Genomic DNA, 24,734 nt, shown 5'->3' on the forward strand with positions numbered 1-24,734 from the left:
GGTTGATCATGAAAACATTCATTATAATAGGGAAAAGCTAGGGAAGTTGGAACACAGTATTGATGCGCTGTTAGCAGTTTTCTTGACTGCCTGCAGCCTTTGCTAGGATGATTTGGTCAGGTTGTTTCTGCTACCCTGTTCTTTATCAGGGTTTTAAAGCTTTCATGTTTAATTTTGTGTGCATAGATAGTGAGTCTCATTTATCACAGGATCTTTAAATTAACAAAGAATATTAAGGGTTAAGTCACAAGGCTGTACTTTTTAAAACTGTAGACTAACCTTAATTTCATATTTTTGTGTAATAATGTTCTGTCCTTGTGGTTTTCATTCTTCAGACCCTGTCCTTTGATTTTCAGTCCCACAATGTTTTGGTTATTAGACACGTTTCATAAAATCTTTTAGCTTGAGTATTCTCTGTCCTTGTTAATGCTTGATAAGTCATCCTTGGTGTTTTTTTTATCCTTTGTTTAGGGGGAATTCTAGACCTTACCTCATTCTTAATGCTATAAATTTAAACATACTATTCCCTTCATTAACCCTTAAAGCTTGAATTTTATAGTCCTTCATTATGTTCTAGTGACAAAGTAATTGTTCAGATGTATGAGTTTTCCTCCCTACTTCCTCATAGACTTGACTGGGAAATCTTCCTATCTCCTATACAGAGAGGACACTGAAGTGAAGAGAAAACACTATCATGTTCATGCTGGAAAGTGAGCATCTCAGAATAGATTTCTGCTTTTAAATATAGCTTGAAAATTTGAATAATTTACAATCTCTGAGTCACCATTGCCAAGAAGTCCAAGCATCTCTTCTCAACTACTTGCTCTTCTCCCTTACACTAGTCATGCAGAACCACTTACCTAGTCCTAGAACATCAGATGCTGTTGTCCCTTTGTTTGTGTTTTCATAGCCAAAACTGTCCTCTCTCCACTCCTACCCCCTTTTTTTTTTTTTTTGCAAACCTCTTAGTTTTTTAAGATACCATTTCTTTATTGTGTGAAGTCTTCCTTGAACCTACTTCTGTTACAGCTGTTTTACAGTGAGTTGTGATTATTTACATAAGTGGCTTGCCTGCTCTACTGTAAGCTCTTAGAAGGCAGAGACTACGTTTTAGTTTTTATTGTGTCAGGGCCTGGCATATAAATGAAGGTGCTCCATAAAGTTAAATTAATGTCTTATATACCATTTGACATATCTTGTACACATGTCAGAAACAGGGGAGTGGCCTCCAGAGAATTAATTGGTTTCGATTGAAAGTTAATTTGTTACTATTATAGAATTCCTAAAATGGTTGCATTGAAGTTGCTTTTGTACTGTTATTTACGAAGGAATTAAATAGTTTATTCACACCTTCAGGAACCTATGTAGACTTTTAGTTATAAACTTAAAGAAAATGTGTACATAATTGGTATGTTAATCCCAACACATTATTACCAATCCCTTAAGTGGTCTTGATAGTTAGACTAGTATTAGTTTCTTTATTATAATCCTATAAAATACTATGTAATTTGAATAATAAAATGACATTTGAAATTCTATAGCCTTTTTCCCTCCTACCAGGTTTGGCTCAGTGGTTAGAACGTCGGCCCACAGACTAAAGGGTCCCGGGTTCACTTTGGTTGTGCGCTCGATCCCCGGCCGTGGTTGGGGCAAGTGCGGGGGGCAACCAATGGATGTGTCTCTCGCACATCAATGTTTTTCTCTCTCTTTTTTTCTCTCTCTTCCTTCTACTCTGAAAAGCAATGGGAAACACCCTCAGGTGAGGATTAAAAAAAAAAAAAATTCTATAGCCTTTTTAAACTAATTTTGACTGCTTTTCTACATCATTGTTTCTCAAATTCTCTTAAACCCATGCCCCCACTACTTAATTAGATTGAAGTTTTACTTTATATATTAGTATATTAGGCAGAATAATCAGTTGGGCTTTGGGGTTTAGCTTTTTGGGTGTCTGTTTTCCAAATATAACTAAATTTGAATAGTCAATCCAGTTTTTCAAACTTACTGAAATTAAGAATTTCCCTAGAAATTCTTATATGTGGTTCTCCATTTCCTTTATCCTTGAGAATCATTGCCCTAATTGTTTTTAATGATAAATTCATTGTGTTGATTTTTATTCCTAAAAATGACTGAAATGTTAACTGCAGATCATTTTGTATCAGGAAAAACAAAGTTCAAAAATAACGTGGCATGCTGTATAGCTCTTGAACTTGTGCATTTTGATAATAAAACTGTGACTTTTTAAAAATAAACTCATTGAAAGAATATAAACTTTCAATCCAGCAGCGACTCAGTTGAAGCCTTTTGGGATTGAATTCACATCTTGTTGAATATTCAAGAGCCATAGTAACAGATCATTCTTAATTTCTATTTTATTTATTTATTTGACGAATGGGGAAAGAAACATTGATTTGTTGTTCCACTTATTTATGCATTCATTGGTTGATTCTTGTACGTGCCCTGACCAGGGATCGAACCCGTAACCTTGGCGTATTTGGGACAGCACTCTAACCAACTGAGCTACCTGGCCAGGGCTTAATTTCTCTTTAATCCCATTTTGTTTTTGATCTGAAACAATGTTAGCTAACTTTCCTTCTACCTTATTTACCAATGTTTTCATTGAATTAGTCATTATTTTTAATAGTCAGACTTCAATTAAAAGATTAGCTTCAGATAATTGAGTGAACATATTACAAACACTGAAATGGTTTCTCAAAGAGAATAAATGTTTTGAGAATTGACATCAAGGAGACTCCTTAAGGTGAATGCTTTGAAGGTTCCTATTGACTTTTTTGTGTGAGTATTCTAATTTTTGTTTTTTTTTTAAATCATTACATTGTCATCTTTCCAGTATTTTCTCAGTGTATATTATTTAGGATATATGTGGTTTTTCAAAAACTATCGTCTCCCTTTAAAAAAGCACTAACTTTTGTAGAATTTGGAATGATGTATTATGAGTTTTCCTCCCCCTAGGCTCAGAATTGATTAAATCAGGAGAAATTCAGGTTTATTGTTCAGAATGATACTTAAATTTTCTCTTTGTTAGTCCTGTCTCTTCTTTATGTGTGTGTTATATGCCTTGAGTCAACTCTGACTTTTGGTGACCCAATGAGTGATGTCCACAATGCCTTGTCCTCACTAGCCCTACTCAGCAACCCTGTGGACTCATGGATAAGTTTTATGGAGTCAATCTATCCCACACTTGGTCGTCTTCTTTTCCTACTGCCTTGTTTTTCCCAGCATTATTGTCTTTTCCAAAGAACCCTGCCTTCTCATGATGTGACTAAAGTAGTTAGAACAACTTCAGTTTTTTTGTATTTGCTTTCAGTGATATTTCAGGCTTAATTTACTATAGGACCCGCTTTTCTAGGACCCAGTTGTTCGTCTTTCTGGCAATCCAGGGTACCCGTAGAGCTCTCCTCCAGCAACATATTTGAAATCTTTTTTTTTTTTTAATCAGCCGTCTTCATTGTCCAACTTTGGCATCTGTACATTGGAAATATGAGGGTGTAGATGATCTTAGCCTTGGTCTCTAATGACACATCCTTGCTCTTAAGTGATCCCTAATTCTTTCATTGCTGCCCTTCTGAGTCGCAGCTTTCTCTTCTCTGCTTTGCTGCGGTCTCCATTTCAACTGATGACTGAACCAAGGCAAGCAAAATCTTTTTGTAACAATTTTGATTTCTTTATTGTCTATGTTCAAGTTGTGTATTTCTAATGTAGTCATGATTTTTGTCTTCTTGATGTTCAAATACAGTTCTGCTTTGGCACTTTCAGTTTCATCAGAAGTTTCAAGTTATTGCTATTCCACCAATTTTTACTTCTTTCTCTGAGTCTGGCCTAGTTTTTCCTATGACATGTATACAGATTAAACAGATAGGGAGATAAAATGTACCCTTGTCTGACATCTTTGTTTATAGGAAACCATTCAGTCTCTCCATATTCTGTGACAGTGACTTCCTGTCCACAGTATAAGTCACACATTAGGACAATCAAGTGCTGAGGTACACCCATTTCTTTCAGAGGAACTCATAGCAACTCATATCTTATGATCCACTCAAAGGTTTTACTGTAGTCTATATAACATAGTCTAACTTTGTGAAATTCTTTGAAGTACTCCAGTATCTCTGTCTAATCTTTTCAACGTCTTTTAGATTGGTACCAATGGAGAAAGACAGAGAAGCATATAGAGAGCTGATTTGTTTAGTGCAGTGTTATTTAAAAGACCCTTATTGGCTGACCTCTGGTTTTTTAATGTACATGTCAAAGCATCATGTTAAGGAACTACTGCCAAATAAAATTTAAAACCTAAAAAAAAAGGCAAATCCTAGAGCCAGAACTATTTGCATATTAACTGTATTCTGATTATAAGAAACTTTCTCTTTGGAGACATTGTGTGTATATATATATATATATATATATATGTATGTGTGTATGTATATATTTATTGCTAGATAGAGATAGATTGTTGTTAACTGGATAACAAAAATTAAGGTGAGAAAATGTAAAGTGGAAAGAGCACCAGTTTTGACATCTGGATGTTGTAGTTTTTGTTATGTGGTTATTAGTTTTTTGACTGGACAAGTCATAGCACTTCTTGGCTGCTGCTTTTATTTTTTTCTTCCCCCTTTTTTCATTTAGGTTGAATTGATAATTTCCAAGGGCCTTTCCAAATAAATGGTTTGAGAGGGATATAGGAAAACCCTCTGATTTTTGTGCTTTAATTTATGCTTTCAGATACTAACTTTCAGATATAAATGTCCTGCCATTTCATGGCAACTAAAACTCTCCCTGACAAAGGTATAATAACAGTATGTTTGGCTTCTTGTGTTTGTGTGGGAATCTTTGGAATATTCCCCACCAGTGTACATTTAGCATGTTTTTCATGTCTATATAGAGAAGAGTAAAACAGCATGATAGTTTTCTTCGCATTTATTAATTTAGATTGAAAAATAAGGTTGAAAATTTTCAGGAATATTATAAGCAAAAGTCAAAGTTCTTATTGTATGTACTGTATATGCTATAAAAATCCGTTTTGTTTTTTTAAAAAGTGTTTAGTTTGTAACCTTGTAATACAGCTTCCAATTTATTGTCTTAAGTTGCCGATCAAATACAGTATTTTTTGTTTCAAGTTGAGAAGTACTCATTCTGACTCTCAAAATACTGAATAGTAAACATATTAAACTTAATCTATTGCTGAAATACCAGTTTCTGGTGGGTTTACTTTAAAAATAGCCCAGCTGGCATGGCTCAGTGATTGAGCATCAGCCTATGAAGCAGGAGGTCACAGTTCCATTCCAGGTCAGGGGACATACCCGGGTTTCAGGCTTGATCCCCAGTAGGTGTCATGCAGGAGGCAGTCGATCAGTGACACCCTCATTGATATGTCTCTCTCGCTCCCTCTCCCTTCCCCTCTGTGAAATCAATAAAAACGTATTTAAAAAATGAAGGAGCCATGGCCAGTGTGGCTCAGTAGTTGGGCATTGCCCCACACTTAAGGGTCTCGGATTGGATTCCTGGTCAAGGGCATATGCCTGGGCTGTAGGTTCGATCCCTGGCCCTGGTTGTGCCTCGTGAGGAAGGCAACGATTCACTGTCTCTCTTATGTCCATGTTTCTCTCTCCGCTCCTCCTTCCCATCCTCCTCCTCCTCCCCTCCCTTCACTCTCTCTAAGAAACAGTGGAAAAAATATCCTTGGGTGAGGATTAATAAATAAAAAATATGAGAGAGGCACTAATTTTATATTCCAGAAATTCTTTTATATTTATTTTTAATGTACAGTCTTTTCTGGTATTTACATCATAGGTGAGATACGTAGGGTATTATAAAACAAAGGCATTATGTAATTAATATAGTGCCATTTAAGATTGCCATTTAAACTGGTTTTAAGTTTCAGGTATCTTAAGTATAGTGTAAATGTGGTTTATTTTATGTAAATGATATTTTTTGTCATTTTTGTTTACAGCGGAAACTCTGGGAATTCAAAATTAATATCCTTGCTGTGAGCTTCTCTTAGGTACCAGAAAAAGTTTCAACCTTGTGTTCCATATTGTTCCTGTTTTTATCTAAATGAACCTTTATGACCTAGCTGCCATGCAGTTTTATGTGGATTCTTTTTTTCTTTTTTTTTTTTTTAATATGTCCTTATTGATTTCAGAAAGAGGAAGGGAGTTAGGAGAGAGAAAGATAGAAACATCAATGATGAGAGAGTCATTGATCAGCTGCCTCCTGCACACCCTCCATCGAGCCCACAACCCAGTCACGTGCCCTGACCAGGAAGTCAATGCTCAACCAGTGAGCCAAGCTGGCCGGGCTTATGCATTCTTCTGCCCACAATTTCACTTAGGAAAACCAAGTCCTCCTGGATTGCTTCATGCACACCTATCAGAGTGCAGCTCCTGGGACTCTTGCTTATTTTCCTTTTGGCTTTTTCAAGTTGGCTTGGGTAGAATTCTCTGAGTAATGAAGACAGTGTGCTTCATTACTCAGCTTTTTCTCAACCTTGTGTACCAGCTGGACTTGGATTTTCTGGAAATATTTCAGTTGAAGAACAGGAACAAAGGTTTTAATAGCTTTCCAACCACCACCAACTTCAATTTCCTTGGATGCTGTGACATTCAGCTCCTGTAGCTGGGCTTTGAGGTCTGAGTTCCTCTTCCGCTCCAGCAGAGCCCGGGAGATGTTGAACTCAAAACTCCTCCGACTTCTTCCCATTAGGCTTCACTGTCTTGTTGCTGAAACCAAACATGGCCTTTTCCTTTGGTGAGCGCTGGCCTGGGAAGAGCTAGTGTAAATGTTAATACCTAAATTGGCAGTATATTTTTGGTAAAAGTGGAATTTTCAAAATGCAGATATCTAGCATGAGTAAATATTTGTAATGTGTAGGTTTTTATAGCTATGAAATGAGCACTGAGGTTTGGGTGAAACATTGGTTGTCCACTTACTAGTTGTATGAGCTTAGATTCTCCTCACATCTTGGTTTTCTTCACTTTGCTTAGTTGTTGACTTTTTTAATGCCATTATCCTCCCTTTTCCCCAGTATCCACTTATGAGTCTCTTACATCTTGCCTCTGAAATAGCTCTTGAATCTATTCATTCTTTCTAACTCAAACTGTTACCTTCTTTTGCCTGAATTAAATCATTGGCATACTGTCCCTTCCCCCCAGTTTATTCCTTGCTAAGAGAAGCACATTTGCTCATTCTTTGTATAAAAATTTTCCGTGTCTTCCAACTGCCCTTAAGATCAATTACAAATGTTTCAATGAATATCTTGCTGCATCTCTTTGTATTTTTCTAGCCCTCCTATGTGCTTCAGTTCTTTGAAGATAAGAGTTCTGTCACACATAGAATTTCCACACATGCTGTTTCCTTTTAGAATACTGTTTGTCTTCCAGCCCCTTTTGCCTATTAATTCCTGTTTTTTGGTTTTCACTTTAGAAGTTACTTCCTCTAACCGCCCAATCCCCAGTCTAGGTTGGTTAGCACATATATATTGCATGTAATCCTTTATGATGGTGATTATCTTATAGTGTCCAAAACTGAGCTGCTTGTTTTTCTCTCTCAAACCTGCTTTTTGCAGTCTTTTGCATTTTGTTAAATAGAAACTACAGCCTCCTGGTTGCTCAGGCCAGTAATCTCAAGTCTCCTAACTGGTCTTTCTGCTTTCCCACTTTTCAACTCTTCAGTTTATTCTCAGTGCACCAATCAGATCAAGTCACTCCTTTGCTCAAAACTCTCTCAAAAGTCTTTTTAAAGGCCAGAAGGCCAGGCCCTATGTGGTTTGTTACTCCCTCCATTGTTATCTCTGTGACCTTAAGCCTCTAGATTCTACTCTTGCACTTTAGCCACACTGACCTTCTTGTAGTTCCTCAAGCATTTCAGGCACATTATTGCCTCACAGTCTCTGTCTTTGCTCTTCTTTCTCACTGGATATCTCATACTTTCTATCATTTAGGTTTGAAAATTACATATAAAATGGGTGAATAAGAATAATTACTAGAGAGTAATACCATTGAATGAATTGAAATGGTATAATCAAAAGGATTACAGTGATTTCTGTGGCAATATGGTCCTTACTCAGGACAGCAACAGATAGTTCAAATGTTTGGTTTCTTATAAGTCTTTTCTCCTGCCAGAGGAGTAAATATCTAATAAAGACTAAATCCAGTGCAGTTATTTAGGATCTTTAGAGGGCTGTTTTCTTTCTTTCTTTGTTTTTTATTAACAAAAAGTGAAAATATACTATGAACTATACTACCAGTAATCTTTTTAATACACTAATTTTTTTAAATTACAGTTTACATTCAGTACTCTGTATTAATTTTAAATGTACAACTAAGTGGTTATAAAGCACTTTACAAAGTGGTTCCCGCACTGCTTTAAGTACCCACCTGGTCCCATACATAGTTATCAAGATATTCACTCTATTTCCTATGCTGTAATCGACATCTGTGTCTGTTTTGTAACTGCCAATTTGTACTGCTTAACCCCTTCACCTTTTCACTCAGCCCCCAACCCCTCTGACAACTGTCAGTCTGTTCTCTGTATGTATGAGTCTGTTTATATTTTATCTTGTTCATTAGATTTCACATATAAGTGAAATCATACAGCATTTGTTTTTCTCTATCTGACTTATTTCACTTAGCATGATATGCTCTAGGTCCATCCATGCTGTCACAAAAGAGTTCATTCTTTTTTTACGGCTGAGTAGTGATTCCATTGTTTATATTTACCACAGCTTTAAAAAAAAAATTACTGATTTAAAAAAAAAATTTTGATTTCTGGGAGAGGAAGGGAGAGAGAGAGGGAGATAGAAACATCAATGATGAGTCATTGATCAGCTGCCTTCTGCAACCCCTACCTGAGATTGAGCACACAACCCAGGGATGTGCCCTGACTGGGAATTGAACCACAATCTCCTGGATCATAGGTCAGTGCTCAATGGCTGAGCCATACCGGCTGGACGTGTATCTCAGCTTTTTATCCATTCCTCTGTTGATGGGCACTTGGGTTGCTTTCATGTATTATATTTCCACTTATGTTAAGTTTTATAAGTTTTTCTGCGTTCTTCAGAACACGCTTCAGTATATTTCAGAGAAATTTATATTTGTTATATTTTAGAGAAACATTCTGGCTTTTTTTTCTTCTTTTTTCTCATGGTCAGAAACATGTGCCACTGTTTTTCAAACTGTGTTTCAGGGACCACTTTTCCCAGAATTGTTGGAGTTTTTAAAAATACTGCTCAGTCCCACTTAAGACCAACTGAATCAGAATCTCACATTTACTATCCCAAGTTGTGTTGATGCACATAAAACTTGGACAAACACTGCTTTTTGCTATGTGAATGATAAAGTTATATGGAGTAGAGGAACTACCAATCCCATGGCATGATTAGTGGCAGAAAGTCTGGGATAAATTTCAGTTTCAATTTTTTAAAACTTCTTTTAACTTAAATATATTTAAAACTTTAAAAAGACTATAACTTGCCCCGGCTGGTGTGGCTCAGTTGGTTGGAGCTTTGTCCCATACACCGAAAGGTGTGGCAGGTTCCATTCCCATTCAGGGCAAATACCCAGGTTCTGGCATTTGATTCCGGTTGGGGTGCATACAAAAGGCAACTGATCGATATTTCTCTCACACATTGATCTCTCTCTCTTCTCTGTCTCCCTTTCTCTCTTTAAAAAAAAAAAAAAAAAAAAAAGACTATAACTTAAAACTGTAATGCTAAGTTAACCTGGACCCTTTATATCTGCAGAAGTATCCTTTATTTTTTTCTGAAAGCAAATACTACATATTTTGGGTTTAAGTAGGATCCATTTGGAGTTGTCAGTGCTCAAGCACCTTCTAATTCTTAGTGACATTTTGTCACCTAGGAATTATACTAGAGAATATTAGGAATATTCTTTGGTCAAACCATAGAAACACAATACCCTAAAGATTTTTATAAACACCTACTTTATAAGGAAATATCTCTTTATCTCAGTGCTTTGGTTGCATCAGAAAAATTTAGGTGTTTGTTACAATAATTGTGAACTGTTTTACATTAGCACTCAGGTTTTACCGTGGATGTGAGTGGATCATTTTGGGTTGAGGAGGTCTGTTTTTCCTTCCTACTAGTGAGAACTTTACCACTTTAATCCATTTAGTTATATCGGTTTTAAGAGAGAATTGTCTTAAATATTTAGGACTAGTAATTGATGTGTCTTTTGATTATACTTCTGAAAAGGATGTATGAATCAAGATTATTTAACATGAAACAGTCTTTTTCTAATAAAAATGGGTGTTATACCCTGAGGTGTTTAGATATTAACACCTGTACCTGTGTAATTGATTAATAAACCATCAGGCACAATCTAATGAATTTTATTTTTTTAAATTAAATTTATTGGGTAAAAAGATTATATAGGTTTCAAGTTTACATTTCTCTGATACTTGATCTGTATATCTGTATATTGCATCCAAAGGCAAATCATTTTCCATCACCATATATTTGGCTCCTTTTATCCTTTCTTAACCCCCTTTTTCCACCGTTCCCTGTGATAACCACCATACTGGTACTTGTCTATGAGTTTTGGTTTTATATCCCACATATGAGTGAAATCTTAGGATTCTTAGCTTTTTCTGACATACTTATTTTGCTTAGTATAATGTTTTTAAGGTCAATCCACATCACAAATGGCTGTATTTTATCTTTTTTATGGCTGAACAGTATTCCATTGTGTATATTTATCACATCTTTATCCAGTCATCTATCGAAGGACACTTTAGTTGTTTCCTTGACTTAGCCACTGTGAATAATGCTGCAGTGAACATAGAGGTGCATATATCTTTGTGAGTAAATGTTTTCAAATTTTTCGGGTAGCTACTCAGAAGAGGAATTGCTGGGTCACATGGTAACTCTGTTCTTAATTCTTTGAGGAACTTCTGTACTGTTTTTCATAGTGGCTGTCCCCAGTTTACATTCCCAGCAACAGTGAATGAGGGTTTCCTTTTCTCCACAACCTTTCCAACACTTATTACTACTTGTCTTGTTGATAACAATCATTCTAATAGATGTGCAGTAGTATCTCATTGTAGTTTTGATTTGCATTTCCCTAATAGCTAGTGAAGTTGAGCGTGTTTTCATATATCTGTTAGCGATTTGTATGTCTTCTTGGGAGAAGTGTCTGTTCAGGTCCTCTGCCAGTTTTTTAATTGGGTTGCTTGTTTGGTGTTGAGTTTTATGAGTTCTTTATATATTTTGGATATTAACCCTTGTCACAACTGTTGTTTGCAAATATCTTCTCCCATTCATTTGGTTGCCTTTTTGTTTTGTCCTCAGTTTCCTTTGCTGTGCAGAAGCTTTTTAGCTTGGTATAGTCCCATTCATTTATTTTTGCCTTTACTTCCTTTGCCTTTGAAGTCACATTCAAAAAATGTTCTCTAGGACCAAGGTCCATAAATTTAGTACCTATATTTTCTTCTATGAAATTTATTTTGTTTCAGGTCTTATTTGTAGGTCTTTGATCCACTTCGAATTACTTTTTGTACGTGGCACAAGCTGTAATCAAGTTTCATTCTTTTGTAAGTGGCTTTCTAGTTTTCCCAGCATCGTTTTTTTGAAGAGGAGTTCTTTTCTTCATTAAACGTTTTTGGCTCCTTTGTCAAAAATTATTTGCCCATATACATGTGGCTTTATTTCTGGGTTCTCAATTCTTTTCCTTTGGTATGTATCTGTTTTTCTGGCAGTACCATTCTGTTTTGATTATGGTAGCTCTGTAGTATAATCTGAAGTTGGGTAATGTGATACCTCTGACTTCATTCTTTTTTACCAGGATTGTTTTGGCTATTTAGGTCTTTTTTGATTCCATACAAATCTCATGATTCTATTTCTTTAAAAAATGATACTGGGATTTTGATGGAGATTGCATTAAATCTGTATATTGTTTGGAGCAATATGGCCATTTTAACTGTTGATTCTTCCCATCCGTGAACATGAAATATCTTTCCATTTTGTTGTGTCTTTTTCAACCTCTTTTAATAATGCTTCGTAATTTTCTGTATATAGGTCTTCCACATCCTTTGTTAAGTTTGTTCCTAGGTATTTTATTCTTTTGGTTGCAATTGCAAATGGGATTGGTTTTTTGCATTTCTTTTTTTGAAATGTCATTGTTAGTATATGGAGAATGCAGTGGATTTTTGTACATTGATTTTGTATCCTGCAACTTTACTGTATTTGCTTATTGTTTCTAATAGTTTTTTGGTGGAGTCTTTAGGGTTTTCTATATAAAGAATCACGTCATTTGCAAAATGTGACTCTTTTACTTCTTCATTCCCAATTTGGATGCCTTTTAGTTCTTTCTCTTGCCTGATTGCTCTGGCTAGGACTTCCAGTACTGTTTTGAATATGAGTGGTAAGAGTGGACATCCTTGTTTTGTTCTAGGTTTTGAAGGAAAAGCTTTCAGTTTTTCACAGTTGAGTATCATATTAGCTTATTAGTATCATTTTGTCTTATATGGTCTTTATTATGTTGCTGCACTGTCCTCTATGTATTTTATTTAGTATTTTAATCATAAATGTATGTTGTATATTTTGTTGTTAATCCTCACCTGAAGATATTTTTTCCATTGATTTTTAGAGAGAGTGCGGGGCGGGGAGAGAGAGAAACATTGATGTAAGAGAGAGACATTGATTGGTTGCCTCCTGCATGTGCCCTGATTGGGGCCAGGGATTGAACCTTCGACCCTTCAGTGCAGGCCGACTCTCTTAACCACTGAGCACTCTGCCCAGGGCTTGATGTTGTATCTTACAAAATGCTTTTTCTGCATCTGTTGATAAGATCATATAAGACACTTATTTATTTATTTATTTATTTATTTTTAAAATATATCTTTATTGATTTCAGAGAGAGGAAAGGAGAGGGAGGGAGAGAGACAGAAACATCAATGATGAGAGAGTCATTGATCAAGCCCACAACCCAGGCATGTGCCCTGACCGGGAATCGAACCCTGATTACCTGGATCCTAGGTTGACGCTCAACCGCTGAGCCATGCCCGGCCGGGCTCTTTTTTTTTTTTTTTTTTTTAATGTATCGATTTGAGAGAGAGGAAAGGAGAGGGGGAGAGAGAGAGAGAAACATCAATGATGAGAGAGTCATTGATCAGCTGCCTTCTGCAACCTCTACCTGAGATTGAGTACACAACCCAGGAATGTGCCCTGACTGGGAATCGAACCTCGATCGCCTGGATCCTAGGTCAACACTCAACTGCTGAGCCACACCCGGCTGGGCTGATAAGATCATATAATTTTATCCTTTGTTTTGTTAATGTGGTATATTACATTGATCAATTTGCATGTTTTGAACCATTCTTGTGCCCTTGAAATGAACCCCACTTGATCTTGATAATGTTCCTTTTTATTTAATATTTTGTTGTATTTTGATGTGCTAATATGTTGTTTAGGATTTTTGTATTTCTATTCATGAGAGATACTGGTCTGGGGGGGGTGTGTGTGTGTGTGTGTGTCCGTGTGTCCTCACACAGTGTATTAAGAAGTACTGCTGCTTCTACAATTCTTGGGAAGAGTTTGAGAAGGATGGATATCAAATCTTAGAATGCTTGGTAGAATTCACTCTAATGAAGCCATCTGGTCCTGGATTTTTATTTTTTTTATGGAGGTTTTTGATAGTTGTTTCAATTTTTTCACTGTTGATTGGTTTATTTAGATTTTCTAATTCTTCATGATTCAGTCTAGGATGGCTACATATTTCTAGGAACTTACCCATTTCTTTTAGGTTATTGAATTTGATTTCATGTAGTGTTTCATATTCTAGTATGATTCTTTGTATTTCTGTGATATCTGTGGTAACTTCTTTCATTTCTGATTTTGTTTATATGAGTGTTTTCTCTTTGTCACTTTTATTAATTTTTTCAAAGAACCAGCTCTTTGTGTATTAATTTTTTGTGTAGTCTTCTTGTTCTTTATTTTATTCAGTTTTGCCCTTATTTTTATTATTTTTGTGTGTGTGTGTGTGTGTGTGTGTATCTTTTTATTGATTTCAGAGAGAGAAAAGGAGAGGGAGAGAGAGAGATAGAAACATCAATGATGAGAGAGTTGTTGTCATTAATCGGCTGCCTCCTGCATGCCCCAACTGGGGATTGAGCCCGCAACTCGGGCATGCGCCCTGACCGGGAATCGAACTGTGATCTGGATCCTATGTTGATGCTCAACCACTGAGCCATGCCCGGCTGGGCTATTATTTTCTTTCTTCTGCTGACTTTGGTCTGGTTTTTTTTTTTTTTCTTCCCTGATTCTTTAGGATGTAATGTTAGGTTGTCTACTGAAATTTTTCTTGTTTCATGAGATAGACCTGTAGTGACATAAACTTCCCTCTTATTACTGCTTTCGTTGCGTACCAGAAGTTTTGATATGTCGTATTGTCATTCTCATCTGTCTGTATGTCTTTTGATCTCACCTTCTTTTCTCTCTGACCCATTGTTTAGTATGTTGTTTAATCTCCACATATTTGTGGGGGTTTTTTGTTTTTTACTTTTTGCAGTTGATTTCTAATTTCAAAGCATAGTGGTTGGAGAATATGCTTGGTATGACTTCAGTCTTAAATTTGTTGAGGCTAATTTTGTGACCCAACATACGGTTTATTTTTTGAGAATTTTCCATATGCGCTGGAGAAGAATGTACAATCCGATGTTCTCGGAGGAAAGGCTCATTAGTTGTCAGTTATGTGCACTTAGTTTAATACATCATTTACAGCCGATATTTCTTTATTGATTTTCTGTTTGGATGATCTACCTGTAGCTGTCAGTGGGGTGTTTAGGTGCTCTATTATGATTGTATTTTTGTCAGTTTCTCCCTTTAGTTCTGTGAGTAGTTGCTTTATATATTTCATTGCTCCCTGATTGGGTGCATATATATTGAGAAATGTTATGTCTTCTTAATGTAGTATCCCCTTTATCATTTATAATATGTCCATCTCCATCTTTTGTTACTGCTGTTATTTTGAAATCTATTTTGTCAGATATAACTACGGCTACACCTGCTTTTCTATGGATGTTATTTGCTTGGAGAATCAATTTTCTACCCTTTCACTTTGAGTCTATCTTTGTGTTTGCAGCTTAGATGTGTCTCCTGAGGCAGCATGTGGTTGGCTTTTGTTTTTGATCCAGCCTGCTATTCTGTGCCTTTTTATTGGTGAATTCTGTCCATTAATATTTAGGGTAATTATTGCTGTATGAGGATTTTCTTTAGCCATTTTATCTTTTGTTTTCTGGTTGCCCTGTGTCTCCATTGGTTCTTTTCCTTTGTGTTTCTGCCTGCCGTTTTTGTTTGGTAGTATTCCACATATTTTCCCTCTATTTTTTAAGTTATGTGTCTTAGTTTTGGAGTTTTTTTGTATGGTTACTATAAGGCTTATGAAAAAGAAATTTTCATATATACAGCATTCCTTTTCCTTTTGAATGTCCCTGATCTTCACCCTCCTTTGCAAATTCAGACCTTTTCCACCCTTACCTTTTATGTTTTCTCTTTCACAAATTATCCCTGTTTATGCTGTTTGTTGGTGATCTTACTTGTATTTTTGTGACCTTTTGTTCTTTGTTTAAGGTAGAATAACCCCTTGAGTATTTCCTGTAATGGAAGTCTTCTAGTGATAAATTTACTTAGCTTCTGTATGTCTGGAAAAATCTTTATTTCTCTTTCATAACTTTGCTGGATATATTATTCTTGGCTGGTAATTTCTCTCATTCAGTAGTTTGAATATTTGGTTCCACTCTCTTCTAGTTTGCAGAGTTTCTTTTGAGAAGCCTGATGATAACCAAATGAGCTTTCCTATGTAGGTTATTTTCTTCTTTTCCCTGGCTGCCTTTAGAATTTGTTTTATTTTTAATTTTTTGTCACTAATTTTTGACAGTTTTACTACAGTGTGCCTTGGAGAAGGCCTTTTGGATCGAGGTATTTAGGTATCTTGTTTGATTCTTGGGTTTGAGGATCTTTCTGTAGGTTTGGGAAGTTCTCATCTGTTTGAATAGGCTCTCTGGTCCCTCCTCCTCCTCTTCTTCTGGTGTGCCTATTATTTTTATATTGCTTTTTTCTGGAGTCAGATAGTTTTCATAGAGCTGTTTAATTTTTTATTTTATTTTTTATGCTCAAGTTTTTCTCCTCTTCCCTCTGCATCATTTCTAGATTTCTATCTTTGATATCACTAATTACTTGGTGATATCTGGTCAGCTGTGTTTCCTGTGCTCACTAGTTCATTCTTGATATCTTCTATTGCGTATTTCATCTCCAGAATTTCTATTTTTTAAAGTTCTAAAATTTTTTCAGGACTGCAATCTTGAATTTTTTGTCATTTAAGTCATATATTTTTCAAGTCTTTAAATTTATTTTCTGGAGGTTTTTTATTTTATTTCTGAGTTACCCCATTACCTTGGTTATTTATGGTATTTGATGGATTCCTTCTGTCTAGGCATCTTATCAATTCTCTAGGAGATTGATAAGTAGTCTTTCTATTGTTTTCGAGTAGCTGGCGATGAATCTGAAGTTTTTTAGCGCTCTTGCACTTTGGCTTTTCAGACCTTTGTAGTGTGGTGAAAAATGGCCTGTGTTTCTTGGGAAGATAGACACCTCCCCTGTGATCTGGTCATTCTGGTCCCAGGTGACCAACCCTGCAGGGTAACACAGTGGACAATGAGGCTCCAAATCTGTGAAATCCCAGTGCTGCCCCCGCAGCTAGACACCACTGGCAGTGCAGTCTCTCGTGGGAGCTGGGTGAAGTGGGGGAACCTTGCTGCCTCCTTTGTTGCTTAGCCCTCCGAGTGGACCTCTGTGGAGTTTTCCCCCACCCCCACCTCCCAGCTTCTACCTGAACCTGGGATTAGTTGCAAAGTGCCCTTTGCTCAGGGAAAAAGTGTTTCTGTAACACCAGTTCTTGGGATTGCAGATAATGTGCCCTGCAGTCCAACAGGCAGGGGTGAGGGGGGAGGCAAACTCTGGGAAGTTAAGGGAAGGTGACCAGGCTCTGGCTCCATGGCTTTGTGTCTCTGTCTGGAATTCCATTTGCCATACAACCATGGCCGCACCTCTGTGCTTTGTCACTGTCCAGGTCACTGCGCTCACCTGAAGCTCACACTGATCACTCCAGAAATGCTCACTAACTGTTTTTGCTTCTCCTGGCTGAAGGGAGTTCCACCCACAACCCGATTACTCCCCTCTTAGCCCCACAATGAGATCTGGGCTGCAGGTCTGTGTCTCTCACTTCTTTGAGCTCTTTTTCCTTTTTGCCTCCCCAGTTCACTCCTTTAGATATTTCAATGCATGGATCTCTCAGGCGTGTTTGTGCATTGAGCAGGGAATCTTCTGTTGAATTATAGCTGTTCAAATTGTTGGAATTTCTGGGCTATCTCTCACTCTGCCATTTTTTGATGTCACTCCTCTATATTTAATGCATTTTCAAACTGTATTAATGTCATACAGTATTATCATTACCTATACAAATCACCTGACATTTTGCAAACTCAGTCCCTAGAGATAAAATCTACTTCAATGAAATTATTTTTCTTCAGTTTTATGTAAGCAAACCAACCTGCGTTGAGTTGACAATTTTTAATTTTCTCCTTGGTCCTTATTGTATTTAATTGTGTCAAAGGTTACAGTTATTGATATTAATGAAAGCCGGTAAAATAATACTGAGTTTGCCTCAGAATTAGTAAAATGTGGTATATGCAACAACTTCGAGGAATCCCAAGATGAGACTGTCCTGGGGAATAAAGACACTTTGCAAAGAGTGAGACATAATTTTTATGCGCTGTAGACCTTTTAGTTGATATAATTGGCAGACACCTAGAAGTCAGTGGTTGATTGGAAGTTGAAAGGTTAGAAAATATGAGAAAATTGTAATGAAGAATCTGTATTAGTGGATTGGTACAAATCAACCAAGTTGAATTTGTTGATGTATAACAAATGGAATGTGTAAACTAAGAAAACATTAGGGGGAATGTGAGAGATTGGTATGGCATACACAAATATATTGAGAACCTGTTGTGTGCCAGGCAGTTGGGATATTGCAGATAAGACTGTCAAGACTGTCCTCAAACTGACACTCTTAGGGGGAGATAGATAATAAACTAAGAGTTAGAGAAAAGTGCTGCCTTATAGAAAAATAGAGCTGAATAAGAGGAAATAAGATAATCTTGGGAAGTATGAGTTGCTGTATAGAAGTAGGTGTTGCTATATAGAAATGAGGACGGTAGGGTATAGGAATTACATTCCGGCAGAAAACAGTAAATGTCGAGGCCTTCTGATAAGACTGTGCTTCATGTGTTTGAACAAGATAAGATAGCACCAGTGTTTTTAGGGTGGAGAACTGATACAAGATAATATTAGAGAGGTAGCAAGGTCCTCATGGAAGGACTTCGTAGGCTTTGAAATGGATTTAGCCTTTTACTTTGAGTAAGATGAAAAGCCCTTGGAGGATATTGAGTGACTTAATCTGTGTGAATAAAAGAAGAGAAAGGTCACTTCGGACACTTGAGTTAGGTGAAGTAAGAGTTTAGGGTGATACAGTAGAAGTGGTGTGATTCTCGAAGTATTTTGAAAGTGTCATTTGGTGAACTGGAAGTTCAGAATGACTCCCAATATTTTTAGCCTAAGCATTTGTAAGCTGAAGTTGTCGTGTATTGAGATGAAGGCTATAGAACAGAAGGTTTGGGGTGTGGGGAGAATTGGGAGTTTTGTGTTTTGATTGTCTTAGATCTGTAAGAATCCTGTTTATGGCACCAAATCATGTGGAGTAGGCAAGTGGCTATGAGTCTGGAGTTTTAGGAAGAGATTGGGCTGGAATTATCAGCACTTACAGTGACTTTAAAACCATGAGACTAGGTGTCATTAAGACTCGAAAATGAGTTAAGACCAGGGGCCTGCAGGTTCTCTGCAGGGCTAAATAGTAAAGGGAATGGGTGTGGTCATATTTCACCAGCCAGAAGTTTGCCCACCTCTGCTGTAGACCCAACGGAATGGCTTTGGATTGATCCTGTGGTGCTGTAATGTTTAGAAATCAGGGACTTGACGAGGATTAGCAAAGAAGATTGAGAAAAAGCAGCCATTGCAGTAGAAGAGAACCTAGTCCTGGAAGCCAAGTGAAGAAGTATTTACATTGACCTGTTGAGAGCAGTTTCAGTGGACGTGGGGGAGTGAAGACCTGATTGGGATGGATTTCAAAGAGTAGGAGGTGAAAAAGTGAAGACAGTGACCAACAAACTCTTTATTTGCTATGAAAGGGAGATAGAGAAAAAAAAACTGGCTAGAGTAGGATGTGGGTTAAAAGACAGGATTCTTTTCTTTCTTTCTTTTTAGAAGATAGGGGCCACTGAAGCATATTGGTATGCTGATAGAACCAGTTCACTGGAGAGGCAATTGCTGGAGCAGTGTTGAGATTTAGTGTGTGAATTAAAGGATTGGCCCTACATTGGAGCATTAACATTTCACTGATAAAAAGAAAGCAGCTTATTACTATTATAGTGTATATACTGATTATTATTGGCTGTTTAATTATAGCTGTAGAGATCACTGGCACCGGTGGTTGTTGTTCAATTGATTGTAGAGGGAGGGAAGGAGAGAGGGAGGGACATCGATTTGCTGCCTCCCATATGCACCCCAACCAGGAATTGAACCCCCAACCTGGATTTGTGCCCCAACCAGGAACCAAACCCTTTTGATATATAAGACAGTCCATCCTCCAACCAACTGAGCCCCATCGTCCAAGGCTGTAGCACCAATTTTTAAATTAAACCTGGGAAGGTTTATCTGAACTAATAATGATGTTTTGTTCAGTGTTGCTTCGTTATAAAGTTGATGAGATGCCATAGGAACTTAACTTTTGTTTATATCAATTCTATTGTAAAATTGGTTTTGTTATTTGTTTTACTTAAAGTCTCAGAATTATCTATGATGCTGAGTGAGGACTTCTGTAGTTGTTAAATGGGTCTCCTTGATGCTTTCAAAATGTAGCCTTTGGTGCCATGTGTGTTCTGCAGAAGTGCCTTGCAGGTCACTGTTAGGAGCAAGAGAAGAGAGACTAATTCCACTTCTATATGTTTTGTATAAATCTGTTCTGGGTAAGATTCATTTGGAGTTTCTTTTCTAAAGGCTTTGTTGAAAACCACTTTTCAAACATATTCTGTAAATATGTAATGATAGATGTTGTGTTTAAAAGAACTGTAATGCAAGGTGATCATCTGCTCTAGCTCTCCAGAATTTTGTACTCCGCACTCAATTTAAGAAACAAAACATCAGTTAAGGAAGCCCCTCGTGCATTACCCTTTCTCAGTCGACACATCCTCTGGACAGCCCTCTCCACTCTCTCCCCTTTCCCAGAATTGTCCGGATAAATTCACATTTATCTATTTTCTTTTGAAAAATATTTAGCCAGAAACGAAAAATTCGCTCTTGATGGTGTCTTTAGAAAAGGATATCTTAAAACAGTTTACATTAGGGTGTGTGGATATGTGTTGTTTTTATGGGATTTGACCCTAAGTGGAGAAACGGAGATTATAGAACTTTAAAGTTTCTTCCTTAGGTGGGATTGTGGGTGAAATATATAGCTTCTTCTAGACTATTGATTTAGAATCTTTCTGGAGTGGGGGAAAGGTTAGGTGAGAGAGGAGGGAGACAGAGAGCCAGGAACTGGTTTGTGATTTACAATATGCTGCAGACATTTGAAATGAGTTCTATTTTCTAATTTTGTTTCACTTAGTTCCTTAAGGGCAATGACAGTAATTAAAAATCTGAGTCAAATAGAGTGGTCTAACCATTTATAGCATACTTCTGATACATGTTGCACTAGCATTTAGTAGATGGGGAGTAATGTGATTTAATGAACAAATAATATTATAGTTAATAGTTTCCAAATTTGAATACTTTAAGAACATACTTTTAAGAGATAAGAATGGTAACAAAAATTAATAAAATTGACAGATATTTTATCCCTTACCTGAAAGGGTTAAACTAATTAAATACTGGCTATCCTGTAGCAAATGTCAATTATATAAATAGTGATGCATTAACAGCATTGTAGTTGAATGAAAATAACAAAATTAGCATTAAGGCGAGGAACCCATGTTTGTCTTCCACTTACTATCTGTAGCCTTGTGCTTATTTAAATAGTTTTGTTTTTTTTTGTTTTGTTTTTGGTCTTTTATGCTACTGTTTGAGTAAAAATGTATTTGGATTTAGGCACAGAGGACCATATTATTCTTTCAGCATTAGTCTTTTGACGTAATCTCTTACAATAGTGATGTTTAGTAATGCCTAATATCTCTGTCTTTCCTTAATTTTGGCTTACAACTAAGTTATGAAACTTTGGAGTTAAACAAAAGGGGTAAAGTTATATGTGGCATTGCTTTTTCTTTTATAAAAAATATTTATTGAAATTTAACCTTTCAAAATGGTGTATTTTATAGCACTGATCAATTAGGTTTGGGAATTTCACAGTGAGTCTTTAAATGAAGTATCTTAACTCTTTTTTGTTACATTTAACTTTTTCAATTTATGGCAGTTTAATGATAGCTATACAAGAGATTCCACTGTATTTTTAAGGACTCTTACGAGAAAACAGTACTTGAACAGAGACTTTCTTCCTGAAATGGCATCAAATCCAGAAGTTTTTTTAAAAAATTGAGGAACAAGAACAATGGGAAAGGGAAGTGTAGTATGGAGTTCGTTGACACTGTTGTGTAATATTGGTGTTGTCAATAGAAAGCAAACTTATTTCCTTGGAGAAAGTTTTGATGTTGACTGAAGTCATTGTGTTGGGATGAGAAAAAAATCAGTGGAGATTAGATGAGTGTGTAGGAGTGATTAAACATACATTAGTGGAGATAGCAAGTTTAGTGGCTATAGTGAGGAGCCATGATGAAAGCACCTTACGCAAAAAGGACTTCATGTTTGGGGTCAGGGAGAGAAGAAAACTGCAACACCTATACTTGTTAATAGGCAGGAGAATAGAAGGAGCAGTCACATTGGGGTTTAAACCGCAGCGTTTGTTTTTTTTAAACTTGGTTTACTTCTTAAAAACCTTTTTATTTTGAGATGATTATAGATTTGTTTGCAACTGTAAAAAAAAAAAAAGGTACAAGAAGATCCATTATACCCTTTTTTCAGTTTGCTGCAGTGGTAACATCATGCATAATTATAGTATATTATTACAACCAGGAAATCAGTATTGATAATAATCCACTTGTCCTATTCACATTCTACCAATTTTACATGCGTGTGTGTGTGTGTAGTTCCATGCAATTTTATCACGAGTAGATAATCATGATTACCGCCACAGTCAAGATACAGAATAGTTCCTCACAATTTCTTCTGCTTCTCTTTTATGGCCATAGCTACCTCCCTCCTTCCATTCCTCCCTAACCCTTAGCAACCACTAATCTGTTCTGAATCTCTATAATTTTGTCACTTCAAGAATGTTATATAAATGGAATCACAGTATGTAACTTTTTGAGATTGCCTTTTTTTACTCAGCATGATTCTCCTGAGAAATCAAGGGATATTTATCAGTAATGCATTTCTGCTTTATTGCTGAGTGGTGCTCTATGGTATGGTATGCTTTAGTTTGTTTAACCATTCACTGTTGAAGGACATTTGGGTTGTTTCCAGTTTTTGGCTATTACCGATGTAGCTGTAAATTCGTGTACAAATTTATGTATGAAATAACTTTTTATTTCTTTGTTACAAATGTCTAAGAGTGTGATTGCTGGGTTATATAGCAGGTTAGCTGCTTAATTTTTTAAAAAAAATATATCTATTGATTTCAGAGAGAGGAAAGGAGACGGGGAGAGAGAGAGAGAGAGAGAAACATCAATGATGAGAGTCATTGATCAGGTGCCTCCTGCACGCCCCCTACTGGGGATCGAGCCTTTAACTCGGGCATGTTCCCTGACCGGGAATCGAACCCCTATTGCCTGGATCCTAGGTTGACGCTCAACCGCTGAGCCATGCCCGGCCAGGCACTGCTTAATTTTAAGCAAGAAAATCTTCACTTACTGTTGAAGATTTTCAAACTATTTTATAAATTATTGCTCTTGCCAGAATTTAATCTTCATCTATAGTCCTCTCTCTGATCACATACTTCTGTAAGTCATTACACAAGTACCTGAATTTTTTTAAGGAAAGGAATTTTACTGAATGCTAATTTAATGTTTCAATAGTTGTATCTAATGTGGAATGATAGTAGATGTACCTGATTTGCTTTTTATTTTGCTCAGGAAGTAATATAAACAGCTCTTCTGGATAACCTCTATTTTCGTATTTGGTCATGATATTCAATGGAACAAATATACTATTTGTTCAGTATATTATGGCAATTTATTTTTAACCTATCAAACTCTTGAGCTGTTATATTTTCACAGAGGTACGTTTTGCTGCTACTCCTTTTTTTCTTTTTTTCTTTTTTACATTTAAAAATCATTGAGTGCTGTCCTGGCCACAGTGGCTCAGTTGGTTAAGTGTGTCCCCATGCACTGAAAGGTTGCTGGTTCTATTCTGGGTCAGGGCACATGCTCAGGTTTTGGGTTCAGTCCCTGGTGTGTACAGGAGACAACTGATTGATGTTTTTCTCTCACATTGAGTTTTTTTTCTCTCTCTCTCCCCCTCTCCCTCCCTGTAAAAGTCAAAAACATATTTTTAAAAATTATTGAGTGTTCAAAAGTAGTGACAATCTAGAATCTGACATTGATAGCAAAGTGGCATAATGTACTACACTGCCATTGTCAAACAAATTTACAATAGAATAAAATACATTCATTGATAAATTACTGGACGTTATTCAATCTATCTTTGAAGATTTAGGAGACTTGAAGTTGCAGTATGTTGTAGCTATGGTAGACCTGTAGTTATAAACTTGGCTATCACAATTACCTGGGAAAATTCAAACATACTTGAAAATCCTTTGATTATTAAAGGTAGTGATATGGGACTAGGAATCTTAACTGTTTATTAAGCACTTCAGTTTCTCTGACACATGGTTAAGTTTGGGAAACTAAGTTCCAGGGAAGAATGATTTCTATCTTATTCTGTTAATGTCTTTGGCATACAGTAAATGATTAATAAATTAAATATTTGTTAAATGAGTACTGTGGGGGTGGGGGTGGAGTGTTATTGACTGCTTTTATAAAATAAAATTACAACAAAGGAAAAGTTTAGAGTATAGTTCGAGTACATTAACGTTTGCTGTATAATGTCAGCCATTTGGCACAAAACGAACAATTATCAAAATAAACACTTGGTAATCATAAGTGGCTGTTGATCTCAGATATTAAGCAGATGGGTTTAGCTGCATTCAGTCTGAAAAGACTGCCAGTCTTTTTTATTTGTGAATTTGTATTGATTTTTCTTGTGATTGTGTTAGTCCTGTTAGTCATGAATGACATCCTGGTTGGGGAAAAAAAATTCTTTGAGTCACATCCATTTTTTTCTTTTACCGCAAGACATTACTACATTGTCTTTTGGCAGTTAGTGTTTCTATGGAGAAGTCTGAGACCATTTTTTTGTTTGTTTTATAAGTGATATGCTTCTGCTTCCTGGATTTTAGGATTCTTTATTCTTAAAATTCAGCGACTTCACCAGGATATGAGGATGTGTCCATTTTTATTGATTTTTTATGACTTTTTTCTGGTACATGGGGAGCCCCCTTCAGCCTCCAGATTGAGATCTTTTTTTATTTCAAGAAAGTTTTCATTTCTTA

The 24,734-nt window shown here is 36.4% G+C and overlaps 1 protein-coding gene and 1 pseudogene across 5 annotated transcripts in view; one reads left to right on the forward strand and one right to left on the reverse strand.

Moving 5' to 3' along the window:
• The window catches only part of WAC (WW domain containing adaptor with coiled-coil), an 88,880-nt gene that overhangs the window by 13,411 nt on the left and 50,735 nt on the right, over positions 1-24,734 (forward strand). The gene's annotated exons all lie outside the window — the stretch shown is intronic.
• On the reverse strand, positions 5,957-6,745 carry LOC107536123 (small ribosomal subunit protein eS7-like; annotated as a pseudogene).

Source organism: Miniopterus natalensis, chromosome 1 (genome assembly GCF_054644295.1).
Source record: "Miniopterus natalensis isolate mMinNat1 chromosome 1, mMinNat1.hap1, whole genome shotgun sequence".
Taxonomy (NCBI): domain Eukaryota; kingdom Metazoa; phylum Chordata; class Mammalia; order Chiroptera; family Miniopteridae; genus Miniopterus; species Miniopterus natalensis.